The sequence below is a fragment of the Schistocerca serialis genome, chromosome 2, assembly GCF_023864345.2.
Source record: "Schistocerca serialis cubense isolate TAMUIC-IGC-003099 chromosome 2, iqSchSeri2.2, whole genome shotgun sequence".
Classification (NCBI taxonomy): Eukaryota; Metazoa; Arthropoda; class Insecta; order Orthoptera; family Acrididae; genus Schistocerca; species Schistocerca serialis.
This window is the reverse complement of record NC_064639.1, coordinates 134,983,684-135,010,267: the sequence shown is the minus strand read 5'-3', so window position 1 is coordinate 135,010,267 and position 26,584 is coordinate 134,983,684.

Below are 26,584 nucleotides of genomic sequence, written 5' to 3'. Positions count from 1 at the left end.
TTAATGTTAATCAGACAGCGAATGGGATCTGATGCAGCAAAGTATTTTATCGATATCATCTCGATAGTAATGGCGACGTTTTTGTATTAACAACGCCCTTAGGAGCAATCAGGTAGTAATTTGGGAGGAAACTGTACTGACTTCGGGGCGTCAGCTCAGCGTTGCCTACGGTCAATGTGCTAAACAAGCTAATATTATTATTATTTTCTTTCTTTCGAACCTACGTATTCTGAAAATCAAGAAGCTCGTTTACCAGACGCTGTTGGCATTTACTAGCGATTTTCCTGAGAGACCATGCAGTTAACATTACGTATAAATGACACTTATCGTTCTTTTGATGCACGAACGTGAAAAGAAGGGCAAAATAAGATATAGTCGAATTAAGTCGGGTGATGTGGAGGGAGTTTTACCACATGGCAAGCAAAATAACTGTCGGCGAAATAACCAAAACGGATACAAAATGTAAGAACAGCTTTTCTCAAAAGATAAACATACTAACATCAAAGATATATTTGAATATTAGGAAGTCTTTATTGGAAGTATTTGTCAGCCTTCCTGCTGCTATTTACTGGAGTAGTTTGTTGTCAGTACACTTAAACATTATCCGTAGATAACCATTACCCATGATCAGAGTCACAGAAATGGGAAAGAACTCTCGTTGGAGTGTTATTCCGTTTTCTACTCTTTTTAGACAGTGGGCACACCAAATGTCTAAAATATGTCTCACGTTAGATTGCACAGTTTTACTGTCTGTTAACACAGCATAACATGTAAGGAGATGAAATGCCACCAACATGAAGTCGAAAAATCATGGAGGCTTGCGTGCCTCAGCGATACAGATAGCCGTACCGTAGGTGCAACCACAACAGAGGGGTATCTGTTGAGAGACCAGACAAAAGTGTGGTTCCTGAAGAGGGGCAGCAGCCATTTCAGTAGCTGCAAGGGCAACAGTCTGGATGATTGACTGATCTGGCCTTGTAACAATAACCAAAACGGCCTTGCTGTGCTGGGACTGCGAACGGCTGAAAGCAAGGGGAAACTACGGCCGTAATTTTTCCCGAGGGCATGCAGCTTTACTGTAAGATTAAATGATGATGGCGTCCTCTTGGGTAAAATATTCCGGAGGTAAAATAGTCCCCCATTCGGATCTCCGGGCGGGGACTACTCAAGAGGATGTCGTTATCAGGAGAAAGAAAACTGGCGTTCTACGGATCGGAGCGTGGAATGTCAGATCCCTTAATCGGGCAGGTAGGTTAGAAAATTTAAAAATTGAAATGGATAGGTTAAAGTTAGATATAGTGGGAATTAGTGAAGTTCGGTGGCAGGAGGAACAAGACTTCTGGCCAGGTGACTACAGGGTTATAAACACAAAATCAAATAGGGGTAATGCAGGAGTAGGTTTAATAATGAATAGGAAAATAGGAATGCGCGTAAGCTACTACAAACAGCATAGTGAACGTATTATTGTTGCCAAGATAGGTACGAAGCCCACACCTACTACAGTAGTACAAGTTTATATGCCAACTAGCTCTGCAAATGACGAAGAAATTGAAGAAATGTATGATGAAATAAAAGAAATTATTCAGATAGTGAAGAGTGACGAAAATTTAATAGTCATGGGTGACTGGAATTCGGTAGTAGGAAAAGGGAGAGAAGGAAACATAGTAGGTGAATATGGATTGGGGCTAAGAAATGAAAGAGAAAGCCGCCTGGTAGAATTTTGCACAGAGCACAACTTAATCATAGCTAAAAATTAGTTTAAGAATCATGAAAGAAGGTTGTATACATGGAAGAACCCTGGAGATACTAAAAGGTATCAGATAGATATATAATGGTAAGACAGAGATTTAGGAACCAGGTTTTAAATTGTAAGACATTTCCAGGGGACAGATGTGGATTCTGACCACAATATATTGGTTATGAACTGCAGATTGAAGCTGAAGAAACTGCAAAAAGGTGGGAATTTAAGGAGATGGGACCTGGATAAACTGAAAGAACCAGAGGTTGTACAGAGTCTCAGGGAGAGCATAAGGAAACAATTGACGGGAATGGGGGAAAGAAATACAGTAGAAGAAGAATGGGTAGCTCTGAGGGATGAAGTAGTGAAGGCAGCAGAGGATCAAGTAGGTAACAAGACGAGGGCTAATAGAAATCTTTGGGTAACAGAAGCAATATTGAATTTAATTGATGAAAGGAGAAAATATAAAAATGCAGTAAATGAAGCAGGCAAAAAGGAATACAAACGTCTCAAAAATGAGATCGACAGGAAGTGCAAAATGACTAAGCAGGGATGGCTAGAGGACAAATGTAAGGATTTAGAGGCTTATCTCACTAGGAGTAAGATAAATACTACCAACAGGAAAATTAAAGAGACCTTTGGAGATAAGAGAACCACTTGTATGACATCAAGAGCTCAGATGGAAACCCAGTTCTAAGCAAAGAAGGGAAAGCAGAAAGGTGGAAGGAGTATATAGAGGGTCTATACAAGGGCGATGTACTTGAGGACAATATTATGGAAATGGAAGAGGATGTAGATGAAGATGAAATGGGACATACGATACTGCGTGAAGCGTTTGACAGAGCACTGAAAGACCTGAGTCGAAACAAGGCGCCCGGAGTAGACCACATTCCATTGGAACTACTGACGGCCTTGGAAGAGCCAGTCCTGACAAAACTCTACGATCTGGTGAGCAAGATGTATGAAACAGGCGAAATACCTTCAGACTTCAAGAAGAATATAATAATTCCAATCCCAAAGAAAGCAGGTGTTGACAGATGTGAGAATTACCGAACAATCATTTTAATAAGCCACAACTGCAAAATACTAACACGAATTCTTTACAGACGAATGGAAAAACTAGTAGAAACCGACCTCGGGGATGATCAGTTTGGATTCCGTAGAAATACTGGAACACGTGAGGCAATACTGACCTTACGACTTATCTTAGAAGAAAGATTAAGGAAAGGCAAACCTACGTTTCTAGCATTTGTAGACGTAGAGAAAGCTTTTGACAATGTTGACTGGAATACTCTCTTTCAAATTCTAAAGGTGGCAGGGGTAAAATACAGGGAGCGAAAGCCTATTTACAATTTGTTCAGAAACCAGATGGCAGTTATAAGAGTCGAGGGACATGAAAGGGAAGCAGTTGTTGGGAAGGGAGTAAGACAGGGTTGTAGCCTCTCCCCGATGTTATTCAATCTGTATATTGAGCAAGCAGTAAAGGAAACAAAAAAATGTGGAGTAGGAATTAAAATCCATGGAGAAGAAATAAAAACTTTGAGGTTCGCCGATGACATTGTAATTCTGTCAGAGACAGCAAAGGACTTGGAGGAGCAGTTGAATGGAATGGATAGCGTCTTGAAAGGAGGATATAAGATGAACATCAACAAAAGCAGAACGAGAATAATGGAATGTAGTCGAATTAAGTCGGGTGATGCTGAGGAAATTAAATTAGTAAAGTAGTAAAGGAGTTTTGCTATTTGGGGAGCAAAATAACTGATGATGGTCGAAGTAGAGAGGATATAAAATATAGACTGGCCATGGGAAGGAAAGCGTTTCTGAAGAAGAGAAATTTGTTAACATCGAGTATAGATTTAAGTGTCAGGAAGTCATTTCTGAAAGTATTTGTATGGAGTGTAGCCATGTATGGAAGTGAAACATGGACGATAAATAGTTTGGACAAGAAGAGAATAGAAGCTTTCGAAATGTGGTGCTACAGAAGAATGCTGAAGATTAGATGGGTAGATCACATAACTAATGAGGAAGTATTGAATAGGATTGGGGAGAAGAGAAGTTCTTGGCCCAACTTGACCAGAAGAAGGGATCGGTTGGTAGAACATTTTATGAGGCATCCAGGGATCACCAATTTAGTATTGGGGGGCAGCGTGGAGGGTAAAAATCGTAGAGGGAGACCAAGAGATGAATACACTAAGCAGATTCAGAAGGATGTAGGTTGCAGTAGGTAATGGGAGATGAAGCTTGCACAGGATAGAGTAGCATGGAGAGCTGCATCAAACTAGTCTCAGGACTGAAGACACAACAACAACAACTTGTTTATCTGCTGTGCCGAATAAACTAACGGATAACGCTAGTTAATATGCACCCTACTAATAAAAATATCGTGATAACGTTATTAAAAAAGTCATCTTTAGTAATACAAAATTTCCCAAATTATCACGAGGTAGCTGGATAATAAACATTTTCGGAATCGAAACAGTCGCGCGGTTCCGGACTGAAGTGCCTAGAACCGCTCGCCCACCGCGGCCGGCTGTGTGATGTCCTTAAGTTAGATAGATTTAAGTAGTTCTAAGTTATAGGGGACTGATGACCTCAGATGTTAAGTCCCATAGAGCTCAGAGCCATTTTTGAACCAAATTACCACGAGGTAGAAGGATAATACGCACTTTCGGCTTCGAAACTGTCTGCCTCTACGTTCAATCCACATGCGTACTAAAGTAGCGTTGCTGGACTACCACTAATGTATGCAAACTTAGCAGTAGGGACACTTACATAATAAAATCCAGTTAACTATTCCAAAAATTATGAAACTACAATGGACAGAAGCAGGCACTATGTGTTGAATTCAGCAAGTTTTCACCTTCAGATCTAAGGTAGTGACAAAACATATGGGGGAGAAGTTGTCTCAGGAGTTCCTTACTGATTGTCAATCTGCCTCCTAGTGGCTCTTTCACAGAAGGGGTAAACACTTGTCTTCAGCGAGATTATAACCGGAAACTAACGCACTCTTCCGCTTGAACTGTGAACCCTTTACCCTGAAGCTAGCATACAACTATGTCAAACAGCGGCTGTTTTGTTTTATCAGTGATGGCCGTGACAGAGAATGCGCAATTCAGATAGCAAAGGAAACTGCATTTCCTGCTAGAACGATCTTACTGGACTCAAACATTACATTTCCATCCTCCATGTCATCCCTTAAGTAAAAATAGTTCAGAATATTTAATCTAATGACAAGAAAATAACAAGTCAACCTACCGAGATGGGCTGAACCAAATCAGAAAGTAAATCTACTGTCAGATAGTTACCAAAAGTATTTGACAGTGACACCAACTCTCCATTAGCCTATCGACAGACAGAATACGGCTGCTCAGTCAATGTGACTCTTGATATGGTTTGCGAGGAAGCTCGCCTTCCGAAGACGCTGTGTCACCGGCTGCCGCTGAACTTGCTGGGTGCTGAAATACCAGACAGGCCAATGAGTTTCATTCGCATTTCTGTCACTATGATTTGGTCCTATGAGTAATTACGAATAATATCCAAGTGCGCCGACAATAACTCGAGCATCATAAGTAAAGAGCAAGGATAATTATTTCGACGATTCTACTCTACTCTTCTATAGCCGTCGTAGGTATTTTTCTTTTTCCCCTTAAGCCAACTGCAAAGTAAAAATCTCATTAATTAGAAGCGATTTCCTTTTTTAGCTTCAGCAGATACTACACACATCAAAAAAAGTTTTGCATCACCTCGGTTCTGAGAGTTCCGGAACCTGTACAAGAAAAATGGTTCAAATGGATCTGAGCACTATGGGACTCAACTTCTGAGGTCATTAGTCCCCTAGAACTTAGAACTAATTAAACCTAACTAACCTAAGGACATCACACACATCCATGCCCGAGGCAGGATCCGAACCTGCGACCGTAGCGGTCTCGCGGTTCCAGACTGCAGCGCCTAGAACCGCACGGTCACTTTGGCCGGCGGAACCTGTACAGAAAAATGGAATAGAGATCAACATAAACATCATATCCGACCTTTTCATTGCTCATGAAAACCACACATTGCAAGTTGTGCCACCATACAGCGACACTTTCAGAGGTGGTGGTCCAGATTGCTGTAGACACCGGTACCTCTACTACCCAGTAGCACGTCCTCTTGCATCCATCCACGCCTGTATTCGTCGTGGCATACTATCCACAAGTTCATCAAGGCACTGTTGGTGCAAATTGTCCTATTCTTCAACGCCGATTCGGCGTAGATCCCTCAGAATTGTTGGTGTGTCACGTCGTCCATAAACAGCCCTTTTCAATCTATCTTAGGCGTGTTCGATCGGGTTCATGTCTGGAGAACATGTTGCCCACTCTAGTCGAGCGATGTCGTTATCCTGAAGGAAGTCATTCACAAGATGTGTACGATGAGGGCGTGAATTGTCTTCCGAATGCCTCGCCTATATGCTGCCGATATGGTTGCACTATCGGTCGGAGGATGGCATCCACGTATCGTGCAGCCGTTATGGCGCCTTCTATGACCACCAGCGGCGTACGTCGCCCCCACATAATGCCACCCTAAAACAACAGCGAACCTCCACCTTGCTGCACTCGCTGGACAGTGTTTTTAAGGTGTTCAGCCAGACCAGGTTACCTCCAAACACGTATCCGACGTTCCTGTCTCTTTGTATCTCCTCCATGCCCGAAGAACATCGCTTTGGTTCACTCTGAGACGCCTGGACACCTCCCTTGCTGAGAGCCCTTCCTGGGACAAAGTAACAATGCGGACGCGATCGAACCGCGGTATTGACCATCTAGGCATGATTGAACTACAGACAACACGAGCCGTGTACCTCCTTCCTGGTGGAATGACTGGAACTGATCGGCTATCGGACCGCCTCCGTTTAATAGGCGCTGCTCATGGATGGCTGTTTACATCTTTGGGCGGGTTTAGTGACATCTCTGAATATTCAAACGGACTGTGTCTGAGATACAATATCCACATTCAATATCTACCCTCAGGAGTTCTGGGAACCGGGGTGATGTAAAACTTTTTTTTGATTTGTGTACTAACGTTGTGGGTAAATAACGTTCAAAATGGTTCAAATGGCTCTGAGCACTATGGGAAGTCATCAGTCCCCTAGAACTTAGAACTACTTAAACCTAACTAACCTAAGGACATCACACACACCCATGCCCGATGCAGGATTCGAACCTGCGACCGTAGCGGTCGCGCGGTTCCAGGCTGTAGCGCCTAGAGCCGCTCGGCCACCGCGGCCGGCAAATAACGTTCACTTTAATGTTATATACTTGAAACCAGTTTTCCTTAAGCAAAACTGTCATTCATTCCACAAAAAAGTATCGTCTAATTCTAAATCTTAGCGTAACTGTTGGTGAAGCTCTGTCAATAACAACGAAAAGCGCTTGATGAATGAGCTTTTCAATTGTCAAACAAATTAACACGGTGTGGAACCAAAGTAACAGGAAGATGTTATGCTAGGTGAGCGTGGGAGGGAATTTCTATGCAGTATCTAACATTTAGCACATTTTGCGCATAGTTTATTTCTCGGCTGTTTCACGCCAATGACCCCTATAGGCTATCACAACACCGTATGTGAAATATCCAAGTGTTAAAAGAGACTGCTATTTTTAACATTACGCACTTATGGCCGGATCTGACTCAGTGGACAACTCTAGTAGTAATTTTATCTCATCTTGGGGGCTGCTGGATAGACTTAATGATGCATTCACGATACTCACTGGGCACATCGACTTATCTCCTGAGACAATTTCTCATCGGCTCTTGTTTAACTAAAGAGTTGAGGGTCGCATAAATGGGGTAAAACCAGCGGAAGCAATAGGCATTGATGGTAGGCGCCTAGATCTCTACATCACGGTGGAATGGCTTGAAAAATGTTATGCACTGGTAAGCCAACGAATTTAGATCATGTGACGTTGATGAAATAAATTTTGGATGAAATCTAATCATTTTCTCAGTAAGTATTTACGTTTTAAATAGTACCTACGTGGCTAACGAATATCAGTTATTTGAATTTGTAAATATCTTCCAGTTGTTTTCAACACTTTGCAATCTGGCGGTAGCAGTGAGGGATGTCCACCATCCGACACTAAAGTCATTCCCCTACCGATGCGATGCATTCACCTCCTAGCATCCTACAGTTTCTTCGAAAAACTTAGCAATGATGTAGTTTGAGGGAGAGTGTAGACAGAGAGAGAGAGAGAAATAGACAGAACAAAAGAGTTCACAAATTGCGTTAAATTAAACATGTCAGGTTTCACGGAATCAGTACGAGTTAATCTTATTTTGACAAGTGTAATTACATCGTAGTAGTCCTGAGGGATGCAGGACGTGGTCGTTAATTTCGATAGTACCTTAGTTTCTCAAGACCGACGTTTCGGACCGTAAGGGTAGGTGCGGAAATACTGTAATAACACCATATTCCATGCGCAGGCTTGGATTTACATCAGCAATTTCCTGAAACTACATCTTACATGGAGGAACCGCAATAGGGCGCTCACTTCGTTTGGTGAAAAAGTGGAGAAGGTAAATGAATAGTTATAGTGTCTGAAGTGCCAACACTCAGTAGGTACCGTGAAAATCTAGAAAGCATGCTACAGCAGAGGGGTCGGCATTAAATGCTAAAAATGAAATAAAAACAATCTCGATCGCGTTTCCAGATCTTTTATTATTTAGTTGTTAGGAACCGGTTTCGGCCCTTTTCTCAGACCATCTTCAGGCTACTGACCACCATTATGGCTGCTGGTGGCGGCAGACGGAGAAAGATCCATAAATGAGCTTGTTACGCAAGCCATAATGGCGGGCCGGCCGGAGTGGCCGTGCGGTTCTAGGCGCTACAGTCTGGAGCAGAGCGACCGCTACGGTCGCAGGTTCGAATCCTGCCTCGTGCATGGATGTGTGTGATGTTCTTAGGTTAGTTAGGTTTAATTAGTTCTAAGTTCTAGGCGACTGATGACCTCTGAAGTTAAGTCGCATAGTGCTCAGAGCCATTTGAACCATTTGAGCCATAATGGCGGTCAAAACCCTGAAGATGGTCTGAGAAATGGGCCGAAACCGGTTGCCAACAAATAAATAACAAAAATTCTGAAAACGCGATTGAGACTGTTTTATTTTATTTTTAATTTTTTGAATTTTTGTTTCCGAGAAAGTGACAGACAAAGTTTAGGTACTACTGCGTCGGTTTGCACAAATGGTATCGTACTAAGCAAGTTGGTATCGCAGTGACTAACACCGTAGGTTCAAATTTTCGGGCTCCATTTTCAAATCAAGTCTTATGATGTTATTTTCTCCTTTTGCTGCCGCAGTAGTATGTGAGATCAGTGACGTCAATATTTATGTGACATCGAAAAGTACAATGGAATTTTTTATAAAATAAAAAATGATTGAAATATTATTAAAATTAGAGTTTACCATCGCAAATCTTACATAACCTTCTGAAATAACAGTAAATTAAAATGAAAAACATATAAATTCTACTATATCAATTTTTGATTTGACTTTTATACGTCAACAAAACCCATGCATTTCGCAGGGTGACATGTGTCATAAAAAAGTTCAAAGCATAAAAAATAGAATCACCATCAGCAACATGTGAAGATACAAATGTCACAGTCATATCCTTAAACGTGTAAATCATTAGGAAAAACAACTTGCTTAACGATGCAAATAGCTCACGATCTGGCGATAACTTCGTGGTAAACAAACCGTGTCAAAGTACTTTCTAAATCTGGAACCTACAATTGTTTAAGGATTATTTTCTTCGCTTAAAATTGTGACTTCTGTTTGCTATGAGATGAGAATACGGCACTTTTGTAACGGGTGAATATAATTTTTCATCCGACAGTAAAAGTTCACGTCTTAGGGTTGACAGAACGGCATAAACTTTGGAGGAATTACTTTTAACGAACTCGTCGATATTCCACTTTCATCGACAACCATTCCATCGTATACGGAGGATAACCTTAGTCCTATAGCGCTTCTTCAGTATGGTTGTGCAGTGAACGTAGAGACAGGCCGTTTCCAAGCCGAAATTGCGTATTATCCTGTTAATTCGTGACAAATTGGGACACTTTGTATTACTAAAAAAGACTGTTTTCATAATGTTATCATGTTAAATATAATTCATTTGTATTAGTTCGATGCATACTAACAAGCGTTTCCGGTTAGTTTATTGAGGTCAGCCGATAAACATAACTGTTAACGAATTCAGTAACAATATAACCTTTCTCACTATGTAAACCATTCTGTGTTCTGATGGTTTTTACACCCCACATCTCTAGACAATACGTACGTGGCATTCGTCTCCTTACATGTTATGCTGCCTACCATTCACGTACAATACCCACAGTGTGAGCTCCACCAACCTGACTCCACTACCTAATCAGATGCATCACTTATGACTCAGACCAGTCCACAACGGTGCCGAGTGCGAGCTCTGAAGTAAGTCAGCGAACAAGCAAAACACACTGAGAGTGGAAACTAACCCCCTGGAACCACTGTGCAATGTGCATGTGATATCTTTACTGGTATCGATTCGAATTGCACTAGCTTTGCCTCAATGGGACTGTAGAAGGTGCTCAAAACCTCATCAGCAGTGAGCTTCCTGATCAGGAACGTTCTACCAGTAAACGAGTTAGAGCTTACGTGAATCATGTGAAGGTCGCCACTAGGAATCAGAGTGCTGTGGAATCTGCTTGAAATCTCGCAACAAGGTTTGGGGTAAATGTCAAGAAAAGCACTTGGAAGATGGACCCTCATATTTCGTCATTTGTCATTTCATGGAATACACCTTATTGGTTAACAACAGTTATTATGATTACAAACTAAAAATATTGTCAAAAAAATGAATAATGCCTCTCACAATTGGTTTAAGAACTTCAACAGGATCAATTCATTACTAAAAAACTTTAACAATTTATACCATTTAGCACGGGGCTTAAAACCATGAATCTACTTAAGTCCCCAAATACAAGTAACAAGTCACGCCAACTAGATGTGACTGCAAGCTGGTTCAACAAACTGAGTTTTGCCAGAAAAATGAATTAAAAACCACTGAAACTAAAAGTACTAACAACTCCCAAGTATGGACAAAACTTTAAACAGATAGACAACGCTCACCCAAAATACAGAAAGGACAGCAAGTCACCCCACTCACTGTAGCTGTTGGAAAGCCTCAACAATTTAAAAATATTAATAAAATCCCTTAAGCAATAACATACACAATCCCTCAAAATACAAGAAAAGCTGGGAAGGCATACAATTTAAATGTGACCTCCAGCTTGTATACACCAGGAGAAACATTGACAATGACCCTCCTTAAATAAATGCAAAATCCGTCAGAATACAAAATAAGCTGGGAAGACATGCAGTTTAAATGTGACTCCCAACTGGAGCACACCGGTAGAAACTAACAACGACCCTTAAATAAATATGCAGTCCCCCAAAATATAAGAAAAGGTAGCAAATTACAGCAGATCGCTATCACAGCCAACAGCCAAGAAGCAGACGAGTTTCACAATGGATGGAGTCAGCTAATGACTGTAGATAAAAACGGAAAAACTGAACAGTTCATACTCATAAGAAAGGGGCTTTAAAAATAAACACGCTGCAGAACTAGCAATGAGGAAGCAAGGTTTAAACAAGTAGTTAAAGAGCAAATATAGTGAGAAGGAACTTCGGAATTGCAGAACACACTTCAAAGCTTATGTACTTGCTGAATTCACGGTACTGAATAGATCAAGAGATCTGTAATTCCTTGCCGACGTTTCACTGTGGCACATATCAAACGGACAAATTTACTTTACTGGAGTCAACACGAGGCGGCTGGTAGAGGCGCATGACGTCATGCAACGATGGACGTGTCGCCGCAGCACAGAGAAAACACGTCTCTCCTCCAGACCCAGGAAACAGGAACGCGTCGTCCGTTGCCAGGACCACCCTGCCAACACACATCAGCAGGGAACAGTAAACTGCCCAAATAATGCTACCAGTGAGAATGTGTAGGATGTTGTAGACAATACCATCTTATTGCGAAAGTGACTACACATACAAATTACAAACTTAACACTCATTAAAATTACTTGAAAACTAACAAGGTGAAATATCAGAGCCTGCAGATCCAGTTGTTGGGGCATACACATCCATTAAAAGTGCCTTGCCTTAGACAAGGACTATGTTACAATTTCAGTTTCATAAATACGCTTTGCAACAGGGAATGCTCGTACACTGGCACGGAATGTCGCCTGGAACAACAAATTTTTATCAGTTACACTGACCGATGACTACCCACACAATCACTCGGAGGGGCGCTAATATGACAGCCTAATTCCACATTAACAGAAACATAGCCTTACGATAACAAGTACCAATAAGAAACAAAACTTAACTCCACCCATTTGTGAAGGGGTCGTGACTTCTAGGATTCCAAGCAGGGGTGTTATTGCCTCCAGTCCATGCAGCTGATGCTCCAGGTATCATAAAATTTAAGCTTGCAGAGTTGGCCAGGAACTTGCCTACCCCCAAGACCAACAACCTGCCAGCCACATGCTTTCCACATAACTGTCGGTACCATGGCTCACCAAACCAACAAAACACTCCTCGAGCAAACACCGTAGCTCCCGTCGTAGACAGTGCCGCCAAAGCAGATTTACTAAACACAGCCTTCCGAAATGCCTTCACAAAAGAAGACGAAGTAAATATTTCAGAATTCGAATCGAGAATGAGTAACGTAGAAGTAAATATCCTCGGAGTAATGAAGCAACTCAAATCACTTAATAAAAGCAAGTCTTCTGGTCCAGACTGTATACCAATTACGTTCCTTTCGAAGTATGCTGATGCATTAGCTCCATACTTAACAACCATATACAACCGTTCACTCTACGAAAGATCCGTACCCAAATACTGGAAAGTTGCACAGGTCACACCAATATTCAAGAAAGGTAGTAGGAGTAATCCACTAAATTACAGGCCCATATCGATAACATCGATATGCAGCAGGATTTTAGAACATATATTGTGTTCGAACATTATGAATTACCTCGGAGGAAACGGTCTATTGACACACAGTCAACATGGGTTTAGAAAACATCGTTCCTGTGAAACACAACTAGCTCTTTATTCACTTGAAGTGCTGAGTGCTACTGACAAGGGATTTCAGATCGATTCCGAATTCCTGGATTTCCGGAAGGCTTTTGACACTGTACTACACAAGCGGCTCGTAGTAAAATTGCGTGCTTATGGAATATCTTCTCAGTTATGTGACTGGATTTGCAATTTCCTCTCAGAGAGGTCACAGTTTGTAGTAATTGACGGAAGTGATTTCAGGCGTTCCCCAAGGTGGTGTTATAGGCCCTTTGCTGTTCCTTATCTATAACAACGATTTGGGAGACAATCTAAGCAGCTGTATTCGATTGTTTACAGATGACACTGTCGTTTATCGACTAATAAATTGAAACTTCCTGGCAGATTGAAACTGTGTGCCCGACCGAGACTCGAACTCAGGACCTTTGCCTTTCGCGGGCAAGTGCTCTACCATCTGAGCTACCGAAGCACGAATCACGCCCGGTCTCACAGCTTTACTTCTGCCAGTATCTCGTCTCCTACCTTCCAAACTTTACAGAAGTTCTCCTGCGAACCTCATTCTGGACTAATAAATTCATCAGAAGACCAAAACAAACTGCAAAACGATTTAGAAAAGATATCTGAATGGTGTGAAAAGTGGCAGTTGACCCTAAATAACGAAAAGTGTGAAGTTATGCACATGAGTACTAAAAGGAACTCGTTAAACTTCGGTTACACGATAAATTACTATAATCTAAAAGCCGTAAATTCAACTAAATACCTAGGTGTTGCAATTACGAACAACTTAAATTGGAAAGAACACATAGAAAATGTTGTGGGGAAGGCTAACCAAAGGCTGCGTTTTATTGGCAGAACGATTGGAAAATGTAACAGACCTACTAAGGAGACTGCCTACACTACGCTTATCCGTTCTCTTTTAGAATACTGCTGCACGATGTGGGATCCTTACCAGGTAGGACTGACGGAGTACACCGAAAAAGTTCGACGAAAAGCAGCACATTTTGTATTATCGCCAAATATTGGAGAGAGTGCCACATAAATGATACAGGATTTGTGCTGGTCATCATTAAAAGAAAGGCGTTTCTCGATGCGACGGAATCTTCTCACGAAATTCCAGTCACCAACTTTCTCCTCCGAAATCGAAAATATTTTGTTGACACCGGCCTACATAGGGCGGAACGAACACCACGATAAAATAAGGGAAATCAGAGCTCGTACGGAAAGATATAGGTGTTCATTCTTTCCGCGCGCTATACGAGATTGGAATAATAGAGATTTGTGAAGGTGGTTCGATGAAGCCTCTGCCAGGCACTTAAATTTGACTTGCAAAGTATCCATGTAGGTGTAGATATAGGATCTGGATCGATATCCATAGCCCGAGTAGTTAGTGGCGGCATGGGAGAGCCATGTCTACCAAAATTAAAGCCGCCACGGCTCACTACTCATACTTTGCCCCTCCTGTCCCTGCAGGTTCCAACTCAATGAAGGGAGGATTGTGCCATGTGTGCATGATATCTTCACTGGTATCGATTCTATTCGCGCTCGCTTTCCCTCTGGCTATGGCTCGGTGATTAGGGGATACTGGGTCGCTAGAGGGCATGCATGAGTGGCTGCTGATAGGATATATTTCCGTGCTCACCCAGTAATGAGGGACGTCACTCGGTCGCAGAACTAGTACTTGGAGGTACGATTTCATGTAGGGCGTATGAACACTTCGTGTTGACCGACGATTGCTGGATGACATGCAGCTTTGCTTATAAAGAGTCATCTGCACCGTCACACAGCCTGGGAATTTGAATTTCTTTTACTTAATCGTTGAAGAAAGAGAGCCCGTTTGGGGAACTGTTGCCTGCACATACTGTGGAATATGGTGAGGTGCATGTTGAAAGGGGTTGGATCCCTCCCAAACTGAGAACGTTTGGAGCATTAAGGGTAGGACCCTCCAACCAGCGGTGATTTTGACAATCTAAAGGGATTAGTTGCAAAGAATTTGGCAGGATATCCCTCAGAAAGACACCAAACAACTCTATCAATCAATAGCAAACCAAATAACTGCTTGCATAAGGGCTGGAGACGGACTAAAGTAGCTCGATTTACATACCTCTTTCTCTTTACAAAATCGTCAATTCTTTCTGATATTGCAATCACTTCTTTGTACACAGACGTCACATACATCAATTTCGGTCTCATTCGGATATTCCTTCATGGGTCTTCTTTCTTCTATCTATTTTCTCTTTTTTCCCTTAGAGTGTACTTTACGCATTGTCTTTCATTCTCATGCAGTTTAATTCTGTGTGTGTGTTGCGGGAAATGTAATCTAATATTTAAAGCTTCCTTTTCAGGGACTTAACTACATGCCTTAGTTAGTGCTGTGGCAGACGTCAAACAGGATTCGTAATACGTCCGCTAATAATTATCTATTTTTGGAAGACTGCTGGTGAGTTGGGTATTTTAGATCCGTAATACTTGCTGTTAATGGTGAACTAGCCTTCTGTGTATTAATTATTTGACAGTTATTTATGGGACCGTACCGCCTGGGCTTTGCCCAGTCTGTCGATAGATTGCCGGCGGGTGTGGCCGAGCGGTTCTAGGCGCTTCAGTCTGGAGCCGCGTGACCGCTACGGTCGCGGGTTCGAATCCTGCCTCGGGCATGGATGTGTGTGATGTCCTCAGGTTAGTTAGGTTTAAGTAGTTCTAAGTTCTAGGGGACTGATGACCTCAGATGTCAAGTCCCATAGTGCTCAGAGCCATTTGAACCATTTGTCGATAGATTTGAGTGACTCTGAAGTTAAGCGTTGGTATCGTCTGAGGGCGTCCTGTAGTATAAATTTAGCCTGCTGCTGTGTTAGACCATTGGGATGTAACAACTTCATATATAATTATTTATGGTCTTCTTGTGTTTTCATCAAATTTCAGAGCAATCCTATGGCAATTCCGCCAACTGCAAAGCTTGCTTAAGTGGCCGCTGGCCGTTAACACAGTTTATGTCTTTCTTTTAAACTACTGTTAAAATTCCTGGTAAATCTCAGAGTTTGTTTCTGGCTATAATTTACAATGAGGTGACAGACGTCATGCGATAGCGCTATGGACATGGCGGTAGTATCGCGTATTCAAGGTATAAATGAGCAGTGCATTGGCGGAGCTGTCATTTGTTCTCAGGTGATTCATGTGAAGAGGTTTCCGACGGGGCTATGGTGGCACGATAGGAATTAACAGACTTTGAAAGCGAAATGCTGGTTGGAACCAGACGCATGGACATTCTATTTCGGAAATAGTTAGGGAATTCAATATTCCGAGATCCACAGTGTCAGTGGTGTGCCGAGAGAACCAAATTTCAGGCATTACCTCTCACCACGGAAAATGCTTGGCCGTCGCCCTTCACATAACCATCGCGAGCAGCGGCATTTACTTTCAGTTGTCAGTGCTGACAGTGTTTGCTAGATGCGGTGGCACAAGTGAGAACGGTGGCCATGAGAGGTTTGCTCGTAGAGATGTAATCTGTTATCGTACTTTTCTCTTTAGTGAAATTGGAGGTGGTAGTACTTCATATTTAGTTCCTGCACAAGGTTTGTTTACTTGTACTCGTGGTCGCAGGAAGGTAGATGATGATAAGGCTGTATATTTTTCGTGTAAAGGACATGGTTGCTGTGAAGATGTATCACTTGTTTGTGACTACACTCTGTATTATCTTAAATAGTGTTGATCTTGAATAAAAAGACTACAGACTAATCTTGCCGAAAACCGAGAAACGATTCTTAGTGTTTTAGCTCTCTGGGACGATCTCTGGGGCACTCTGGGATGCTCTCTGAGACTTCCCTGAGTCTATGGGTGTCTTTGTGAATGTGTGTGTCTCTGTGGGGTCATCAAAGTTAAAGACGTAACTTGATTAAGTGACGCAACGACTTAAAGAAGCTGTTAAGGTAGTGGGACTTAGTTTCTAGCGAAATAACCCCAGAAATCACTCTGGGACTTACAGTGAGCGTATCCTTTAGGACAGTGCTCTGAAATTTGGTGTTAATGGGCTATAGCAGCAGGCGACCGATGTGAATGCCTTTGCTAAAAACACGATATCGGCTGCAGCGCCTCTCCTGGGCGAACATATCGATTGGAGCCTAGACTACTAGAAAACCTTGGCCTGGTCAGATGAGTCCTGGTTTCAGTTGATAAGAAGGTTTGAGTCTGGCGCAGACCCCACGAAGCCATGGACGAAAGTTGTTGACAAGGCACTGTCCAAGCAGGTCGGGACCCCATAATGGTGTGGGCTGTGTTTACATGGAATGTACTGGCTTCTCTGGTCCAACTGGACCAATCATTGACTGGAAATGTTCAGCTACTTGGATGAACTTCATGTACCCAGACAACGATGACATACCACTGCGCCACAATTGTTCGCTACAGGTTTCAAGAAAAATTTGGACAACTCGAGAGAAAGATTTGGCCACCCAGATCGCCCAACATGAATCCCATCGCACATTTATAGCACATAACCGAGAGGACAATTCGTTCATAACATGCTGCACCGGCAAAATTTTCGCAATTATGGTCGGCTATAGAGGCAGCATGGCTCAATATTTCTGCAGTGGACTTCCAAGTGCTTTTTGAGTCCATGCCACATCGAGTTGCTGCAGGACGTCGGACTAAAGAGGTCCGCCACGATATTAGGAGGTCTCCCACGACTTTTATCACCTGAGTGTAGTTTTAGTATTTACGTTCCTAACGTGTAACTATTCTTGCTATTATAACTGCAACAGCCTACCTTACTTGAATTTTTAAGTTATCGAAATAGTATGTGTTTATATGAAAACGTTGCTTAAAAATTTTTTTAGTAAAGAGACGCCATATAGAGGCAACCTGTAATATAATTTCCGCCTACTGTTACCTAGGCCACTGTGCTGTCAGTCTCACTATCGTTACTAATAGATATCTTGATCTTTAGGGGAATTTCAGACAAACCTTAAAGAGCCCCCATCGATACTAAACTTGTCTCCTTGGGAACCTGCCGTTAATTGAGTTAATGTGTATATATTCTGGCTTTTTTGAAAATTGCTTGTAAAATTAGTGGCCCGCTTAAAATTTGATGTTTCCTTGATCGTGGTTAGTAACTTCACTAGGTCATATGCCTTTTGATGAAATTTTCAAGTATAAATCATCGGCATCAGAATTTACGTTTTTAATCTGTAATTATTCCTCATATTTGTTGATCTTATTACAGTGCACTTTTATAATTCGGCCGTTGGTGGAGTTGTTAAGAATGATTTTGGATTTAGCCTGTTATTATGTCTGCTTTTAACAGTTTTTTGTTGGCTTTCCAATGACACTTACCGTTAACTGGGCCTTACGCCAGTTTTGCAGTTGCTAAAAAATGGAAACGTCGTGTGACTAAGTCCTCCCGTCGGCTACACCGGTTTCCTGGTGCAAGTCTTTTGAGTTGACTCCACTTCGGCAACTTGCGCGTGGATTGGGGTGAGATTATGACAACACAACACCCAGTTCCTGAGCGGAGAAAATCTCCAACTCAGCAGGCAATCGAATCCGGGCCTCTTGGCATGACTGTCTGCCGCACTGACCACCCAGCTATCGGGCCGCACTGCAGTTGCTACGTTTGTCGTGTCGTTTGCAAGGGAACTTGCTGTTCCAACAGGACAATGCACGTCCGCATGTATCCCGTGCCACCCAACGTGCTCTAGAAGGTGTAAGTCAACTACCCTGGGCAGCAATATCTCCGGATCTGTCCCCCATTGAGCAAGTTTGGGACTGGATGAAGCGTCGTCTCACGCGGTCTGCACGTCCAGCACGAACGCTGGTCCAACTGAGGCGCCAGGTGGAAATGGCATGGCAAGCCGTTCCACAGGGCTACATCCAGCATCTCTACGATCGTCTCCATGGGAGAATAGCAGCCTGCATTGCTGCGAAAGGTGGATATACACTGTACTAGTGCCGACATTGTGCATGTTCTGTTGCCTGTGTCTATGTGCCTGTGGTTCTGTCAGTGTGATCATGTGATGTATCTGACCCCAGGAATGTGTCAATAAAGTTTCCCCTTCCTGGGACAATGAATTCACGGTGTTCTTATTTCAATTTCCAGGAGTGTAGTTGGGTCGACTACCTGTCTCCCCTAAGCGAACGTTAATGTTTCAAGTGCAGACCGACCCACGGAAACTTCTGAGCGCCACTGGCTGTACTGCATTTTCTTATTGGTGTTAGATTGTGTATTTTAATGGCTCATAGCCGATGGTTTGAATTTGTATGCTTTTGGTTGGGTTTTAAATAATGGGCCTTCAGCCGTTTTAAAATTGAAAGTTCCTTACTTGTCAAGTCTTGCATTGTCTGGGCCTTCAGCCTCATTTAAAATATTATTTCTGGATAAAGCTTTGGGCCTTCTGCCTTTTTAAAATTTATTGTAGTTGTGTTTTTAAAATCATGGGCCTTCAGCCTTTTTAAAATTAAAATTCCTTACTTATCAAGTCTTAGATTGTTTGGGCCTTCAGCCTCATTTGAAATATTATTTAAGGAAAAAACCTTGCGCTGTCTGCCTTTTGAACATTTATTGTAATTGTGTTTCAAATCATGGGCCAGCAGCCGTTTTAAAAATTAAAGAGGTTGTGCCCTTAAGCCATGAGATTGTGTGGCATATTCAGTCGATAGTTAATCTCGGTAATTTAGGCTGCAATGTTTGGGCAACTAAATAAAGTTATATGTGTTCGAGTGTAACCGACGGCCGCTCATTTTTGGACCCTTTCCACAATTCCAACTACCTGTTCTGTCCTGCGGATTTAACTAGGCGTTTCAAATATAAGATCAAAAGTAACAGAAAAACAGTATTAACCAGTGAATACCTTCAACTTATTTTTCTAGAGTAGAACGTGACGCAATATCTATTTCCTCTCTAAATTGCTGCTTGGTCAGGTGACAAAAGTTCATTTCGTATTGCCAGTAACAAATCCTCATTTAGGCCTCAGAGGACTTTTAAGTATTACTGCATCGCCTGCTTAGTATGTAATTTTAGCCACATGTATTTTGTATTGTTACAGAACATGGACAATTTAGACGTGGAAGTAGCATTGGGCCACATAATTTCGAAGTCCACAGTTGTGCTTTAGGCGGCATGCATGTCTTAACCCGTAACTTAGATCTGTAGTGCCAATAAGCGAGTCACATGTATCTTTATGAATAGTAGAGACATTTTAGTTGTAGAAATAGACCTATTTAAATTCGTGGTCAACCACATATTTCTCCATGTTAGGCACGAAGATACAACTTAAATCATGGATAAAAGGGAGTACAGAGAACAAGACAGCTGACTCTGGTATACATACTGACTGGCTCTTTCATTTTAATGCCTGACAAAATACTGAACTGTGATTGGTTATTTTCTTTTAATGCCTGGCAAAACACTAAGCTGTAATTAGAGGAGAGCAGAAGATGTGTACTTGAGCTGTGATTGGTCTAATTCCAAGAGAAGGGCATGGCTTAAGAATGAGTTAATTAATAATGGGAGGTGAAGGGGGGTGGGGAGGGGACAGGGTGGGAGAAAGTGAGTGGTGATTCCATGTATTCAACGGTTATTAATGTGGCTCCTGCAAGTAGGCAAGCTGGTTCGAAAAGTTCAAGGTCATTGATTACATAATGTCTTCAAGGTTAATGACTGCATTCAGGGTTAACCGGCATCTAGAAAGAACTTTGCTCTTCTACTGTAAAATGCCGCTCATACATTTGGAATGATATCACGAAACCAAACAAACAGCACTCATAGTGACTGCATCACATATAGGAGGCAGTATCATCTTCTAATGAAATATCTTTCACTTTCTGAATCGAAATTACTATATTATCAGGTGGACCTAAATACCTCAAAACTGATTAGTATTATCTTCTGCCGTAATTAATGATGTGAAATAAATACACTCCTGGAAATGGAAAAAAGAACACATTGACACCGGTGTGTCAGACCCACCATACTTGCTCCGGACACTGCGAGAGGGCTGTACAAGCAATGATCACACGCACGGCACAGCGGACACACCAGGAACCGCGGTGTTGGCCGTCGAATGGCGATAGCTGCGCAGCATTTGTGCACCGCCGCCGTCAGTGTCAGCCAGTTTGCCGTGGCATACGGAGCTCCATCGCAGTCTTTAACACTGGTAGCATGCTGCGACAGCGTGGACGTGAACCGTATGTGCAGTTGACGGACTTTGAGCGAGGGCTTATAGTGGGCATGCGGGAGGCCGGGTGGACGTACCGCCGAATTGCTCAACACGTGGGCCGTGAGGTCTCCACAGTACATCGATGTTGTCGCCAGTGGTCGGCGGAAGGTGCACGTGCCCGTCGACCTGGGACCGGACCGCAGCGACGCACGGATGCACGCCAAGACCGTAGGATCCTACGCAGTGCCGTAGGGGACCGCACCGCCACTTCCCAGCAAATTAGGGACACTGTTGCTCCTGGGGTATCGGCGAGGACCATTTGCAATCGTCTCCATGAAGCTGGGCTACGGTCCCGCACACCGTTAGGCCGTCTTCCGCTCACGCCCCAACATCGTGCAGCCCGCCTCCAGTGGTGTCGCGACAGGCGTGAATGGAGGGACGAATGGAGACGTGTCGTCTTCAGCGATGAGAGTCGCTTCTGCCTTGGTGCCAATGATGGTCGTATGCGTGTTTGGCGCCGTGCAGGTGAGCGCCACAATCAGGACTGCATACGACCGAGGCACACAGGGCCAACACCCGGCATCATGGTGTGGGGAGCGATCTCCTACACTGGCCGTACACCACTGGTGATCGTCGAGGGGACACTGAATAGTGCACGGTACATCCAAACCGTCATCGAACCCATCGTTCTACCATTCCTAGACCGGCAAGGGAACTTGCTGTTCCAACAGGACAATGCACGTCCGCATGCATCCCGTGCCACCCAACGTGCTCTAGAAGGTGTAAGTCAACTACCCTGGCCAGCAAGATGTCCGGATCTGTCCCCCATTGAGCATGTTTGGGACTGGATGAAGCGTCGTCTCACGCGGTCTGCACGTCCAGCACGAACGCTGGTCCAACTGAGGCGCCAGGTGGAAATGGCATGGCAAGCCGTTCCACAGGACTACATCCAGCATCTCTACGATCGTCTCCATGGGAGAATAGCAGCCTGCATTGCTGCGAAAGGTGGATATACACTGTACTAGTGCCGACATTGTGCATGCTCTGTTGCCTGTGTCTATGTGCCTGTGGTTCTGTCAGTGTGATCATGTGATGTATCTGACCCCAGGAATGTGTCAATAAAGTTTCCCCTTCCTGGGACAATGAATTCACGGTGTTTTTATTTCAATTTCCAGGAGTGTATATATTCAGCAAACACTTGAAACAGTTCCATAGGCGAATCGCAACACCATATCAGAAAACGGTGAAGAAGTTAGGTGTAACTTTAGATAAGCACTTTAAATGGGCTGAAAATACTGGCACTAAGTGCACGAAGACTTCTGCTTGTCAGTATGTCCTCCAGAAATTTCGGAATATATTTGCACAGGATGTGAAATGTACATACATCTATTCACTAATTCTCCATAAAAACGAAGGCAAGGCCAAATGCACCGATGAAACACGCACAATGGGAAGGACCATAGCGTCAGAATAACTTTGACCGCTGAGTGTACCACCTTCAAAGAATTGGAGATGCACTGCGCCCTGACTTCATTTTTATGGATTACAGCGTACGATCGCATCGGACAGCACGGGAGGAAGAGCTGTTGCAACAAGATGATATTTGCCGAATGTACTGGCCTGTCCATTCCCCTACGTAAATCCCACAGCTCACGATTGGAATGCATTGGGGAGACACATTACAGCACGTCCACATGAACTAGCGACCTTTCTGCGGATGACAATCGAGTTGGTGGAGTAATGTGAATCATTAGCAACGTGTGAACATGATGGGAGCAGCGTCGTACTTGCACGATATTTCGGTCACGTTGCTCGTGGCCTTCATCAGGTGCGACCTGAGACTACTCCTCGAGTGGACCTGGTCCAGTATTTATGCCTATGGCCTTCCCCCTCCACCAACGGCTGCAGGCGCTTCCTCTGTGGTCCGCGCCCATTCCCTCCCACCTGCTGGAGCGTTGCTGCTCCGTTTTCCGTCCGCTGCGGTTCTAGGTGTTCCCTCTGCGGTCCGCGCCCACTAAACCGGCTCCTGGGAGTTTCATCTACGGTCTGGGGTACCAAGCGTTCCCCCTGCGGTCCGCGCCCGCTCACCACGACCTGTTGGAGCGTTGCCGCTCCGTTGTTCGTCCGCTGCGGCTCTGGATGTTCCGTCTGCGGTCCGCGCCCACCAGTCCCACTTCTGGGTGTTCCATCTTCGGTCTAGTGCGCCTGGCAGTCCGTCAGGGGCTCGTTTTCCATCTCTATGTCTCTGGTTCTTCTGTTTGTGTAGTGTTGCAGCTGGCCCCGTTGCTCCTTTAACAGTTCCAGAGCCGGATCCCAGGTTCTGCTTAGCTGGTACCCTGTGTCACTGTTCATAAGATCTTCAGCCATTTTAATTTCTATCGATTCTCTTATAACACTGTCCCAAAATCTGGCTGTTTGTGCTAGAATCTTGGTATCCTCATACTTCATGGCATGGTCTAGTTCTAGACAGTGTTCACGAATGGCTGATTTAGTCACCTGTCTTAATCTAGTGTGCCTCTGATGTTCTTTGCACCTGATCTCCACACTTCTTGTCGTCTGGCCAATGTAGAACATGCCACATTGACAAGGTATATTGTAAATCCCTGGTTTTCGTAACCCCAGGTCGTCTTTGACACTCCCCAGCAGTCCCCCGATCTTGTTGGATGGACAGAAAACATACTTGATATTGTGTTTACGGAGGATCCTACTGATTCTGGCAGAAATAGAGCCAGCTACGGCAGAAGAAAGGGAACATGCTGAGTTCTCTCAGTTTTTTGCTGAGGTGTCGAGATGGAGAAGTGGTACCAGTATTTGCCAGAATTAAACATCACATCAACTCCAGAGCAGCGGACAAGATAAAACGCAGAGCCAGCATGGCACTGGTGAGAGAGAGGATTCGAGATATACGCCACAGGTTAGATGTTGTGGCCAGGGAGCTGTTACACATTCATCTGTACATGGCAGCCTCCTTAACAAGAGAAGATTGGGATTGGGTAGACCGTGCCTCCTGGTCTTTAGCTGAGTGTGCTAGAAGGAATGCCTCATCTTGCCAATCTGCAAAGTTTGACCGCATGAGTAAGAAAGCGCAGCAGATGGAAGAGACATGCACCGTAACGAATCTGAGTGGCATACAGTTTGATGATACAACCTTAAAGGTACTCAGCAAGGGTCTCAACTTTGCTACGACCCCTAGAAACGTACCCATTTCAGGTTTCGTCACGGCAGTAGAGCAAGTTGCAGCCACAATTACACCTAATGTGGCAGAGGAAGTCCGCCGAGAGACCTGCAGGTCACTCACCAAGGCCAGGCCGCCGAAATCGAACATCACAACCGAGGAGAGGCTTGCACTCAAGAAACTATGGGAAGACAACAGCATTGTGGTACTGCCAGCTGACTAAGGGAACTCCACTGTCATCTTGCAGTGGGTGGATTACGATGAGAAAGTACGCCAACTTCTGGAGGACCCTGCATACAGAATTGTGGAGTGTGACCCCACGGACAAGGTGGCCAAGAAGACTGGTGCTCTCTTGAAAGAAACAGGGACGCCCCATAAGATCATCAGACAACTACGGGAAAAAGCGCCAGCGCCACCTAGACTGTATGGTCTACCTAAAACACATAAGGAGGGCGTGCCCCTATGGCCTATTGTCAGTAATATTGCGGCACCTACGTACACAACAGCCAAGTACTTGAAAGGTCTCCTGTCTCCATATGTGGGGAAATGTATTCACCACATCCACAACTCAGAAGATTTCCCGCAACGCCTCAAGCAACTGCACATCACAGATTCGGACATCATGGTTAATTTTGATGTGGTATCGCTGTTCACCAGGGTCCCACTGAAGGACTCACTACAACTGATTTCAGAGAAATTTGACGTTGCTCTGTTGGACCTGTTCAGTCATACACTGACATCCACATATTTCCTGTACAGAAACCAATATTACGAAGGTGTAGCTATGGGCAGCCCACTGTCCCCTGTGGTTGCCAACATGTTTATGGAGAGTTTTGAGGAGAGGGCCTTGGAGACAGCCACATTTAAACCCACATGCTTCTTTAGGCATGTGGATGACACCTTCGTGATCTGGCCACATGGGATGGACAGGCTCAATGAGTTTCTTGAACATCTTAACTCATGCCACCCTAATATCAAGTTCACCATGGAACTGGAGAAGAATGGCCAGCTGCCATTTCTGGATGTACTAGTCCAGAGGAAAGCAGATGTATCAATTGACCACAGTGTGTACCGAAAACCAACACACACTGATTTATATCTGCAGGCCAGCAGCTGTCACCACTCTGCACAGAAGAATGGGGTTCTGAAGACTTTGGTCCACAGAGCACGTGCCCTGTCAGACCAAGAGAATCTACCTATAGAGATAGAACGTCTCAAAACAGTTTTCTCCAAGAGTTGATTCACGGACAGACAAATTGAGAGAGCACTCCAACCAGCCACTATCCACAGGTTCCTGAAGAAGACCAAGATGAAGCAAAGAACGTGGCTTATCTGCCCTATGCTGGCTCTATTTCTGCCAGAATCAGTAGGATCCTCCGTAAACACAATATCAAGTGTGTTTTCTGTCCATCCAACAAGATCGAGAGACTGCTGGGGAGTGTCAAAGACGACCTGGGGTTACGAAAACCAGGGATTTACAATATATCTTGTCAATGTGGCATGTCCTACATTGACCAGACGACAAGAAGTGTGGAGATCAGGTGCAAAGAACATCAGAGGCACACTAGATTAAGACAGGTGACTAAATCAGCCATTCGTGATCACTGTCTAGAACTAGACCATGCCATGAAGTATGAGGATACCAAGATTCTAGTACAAACAGCCAGATTTTGGGACAGTGTTATAAGAGAATCGATAGAAATTAAAATGGCTGACGATCTTATGAACAGTGACACAGGGTACCAGCTAAGCAGAACCTGGGATCCGGCTCTCGAATTGTTAAAGGAGCAACAGGGCAAGCTGAAACACTACACAAACAGAAGAACCGGAGATATGGAGATGGAAAACGAGCCCCTGACGGACTGCCAGGCACACCAGACCGACGATGGAACACCCAGAAGTGGGACTGGTGGGCGCGGACCGCAGAGGGAACATCCATAGCCGCAGCGGACGAACAACGGAGCGGCAACGCTCCAACAGGTCGTGGTGAGCGGGCGCAGACCACAGGGGAAACGCTTGGTACCCCAGACCGTAGATGAAACCACCAGGAGCGGGATTGGTGGGCGTCGACCGCAGAGGGAACACCTAGAACCGCAGCGGACGGAAAACGGAGCAGCAACGCTCCAGCAGGTGGGAGGGAATGGGCGCGGACCACAGAGGAAGCGCCTGCAGCCGTTGGTGGAGGGGGAAGGCCATAGGCATAAATACTGGACCAGGTCCACTCGAGGAGTAGTCTCAGGTCGCACCTGATGAAGGCCACGAGCAACGTGACCGAAATATCGTGCAAGTACGACGCTGATATCCGACAACCCAAGATGTCATTAGATCGCTGGGAAAGCCTGAAGAGTTACATTATGGGAGCACGTGAGGGAGCATGTTTTGCCGTCCGTCATGGCCACAAACCCTATTAAATGTCATGTTACGTTG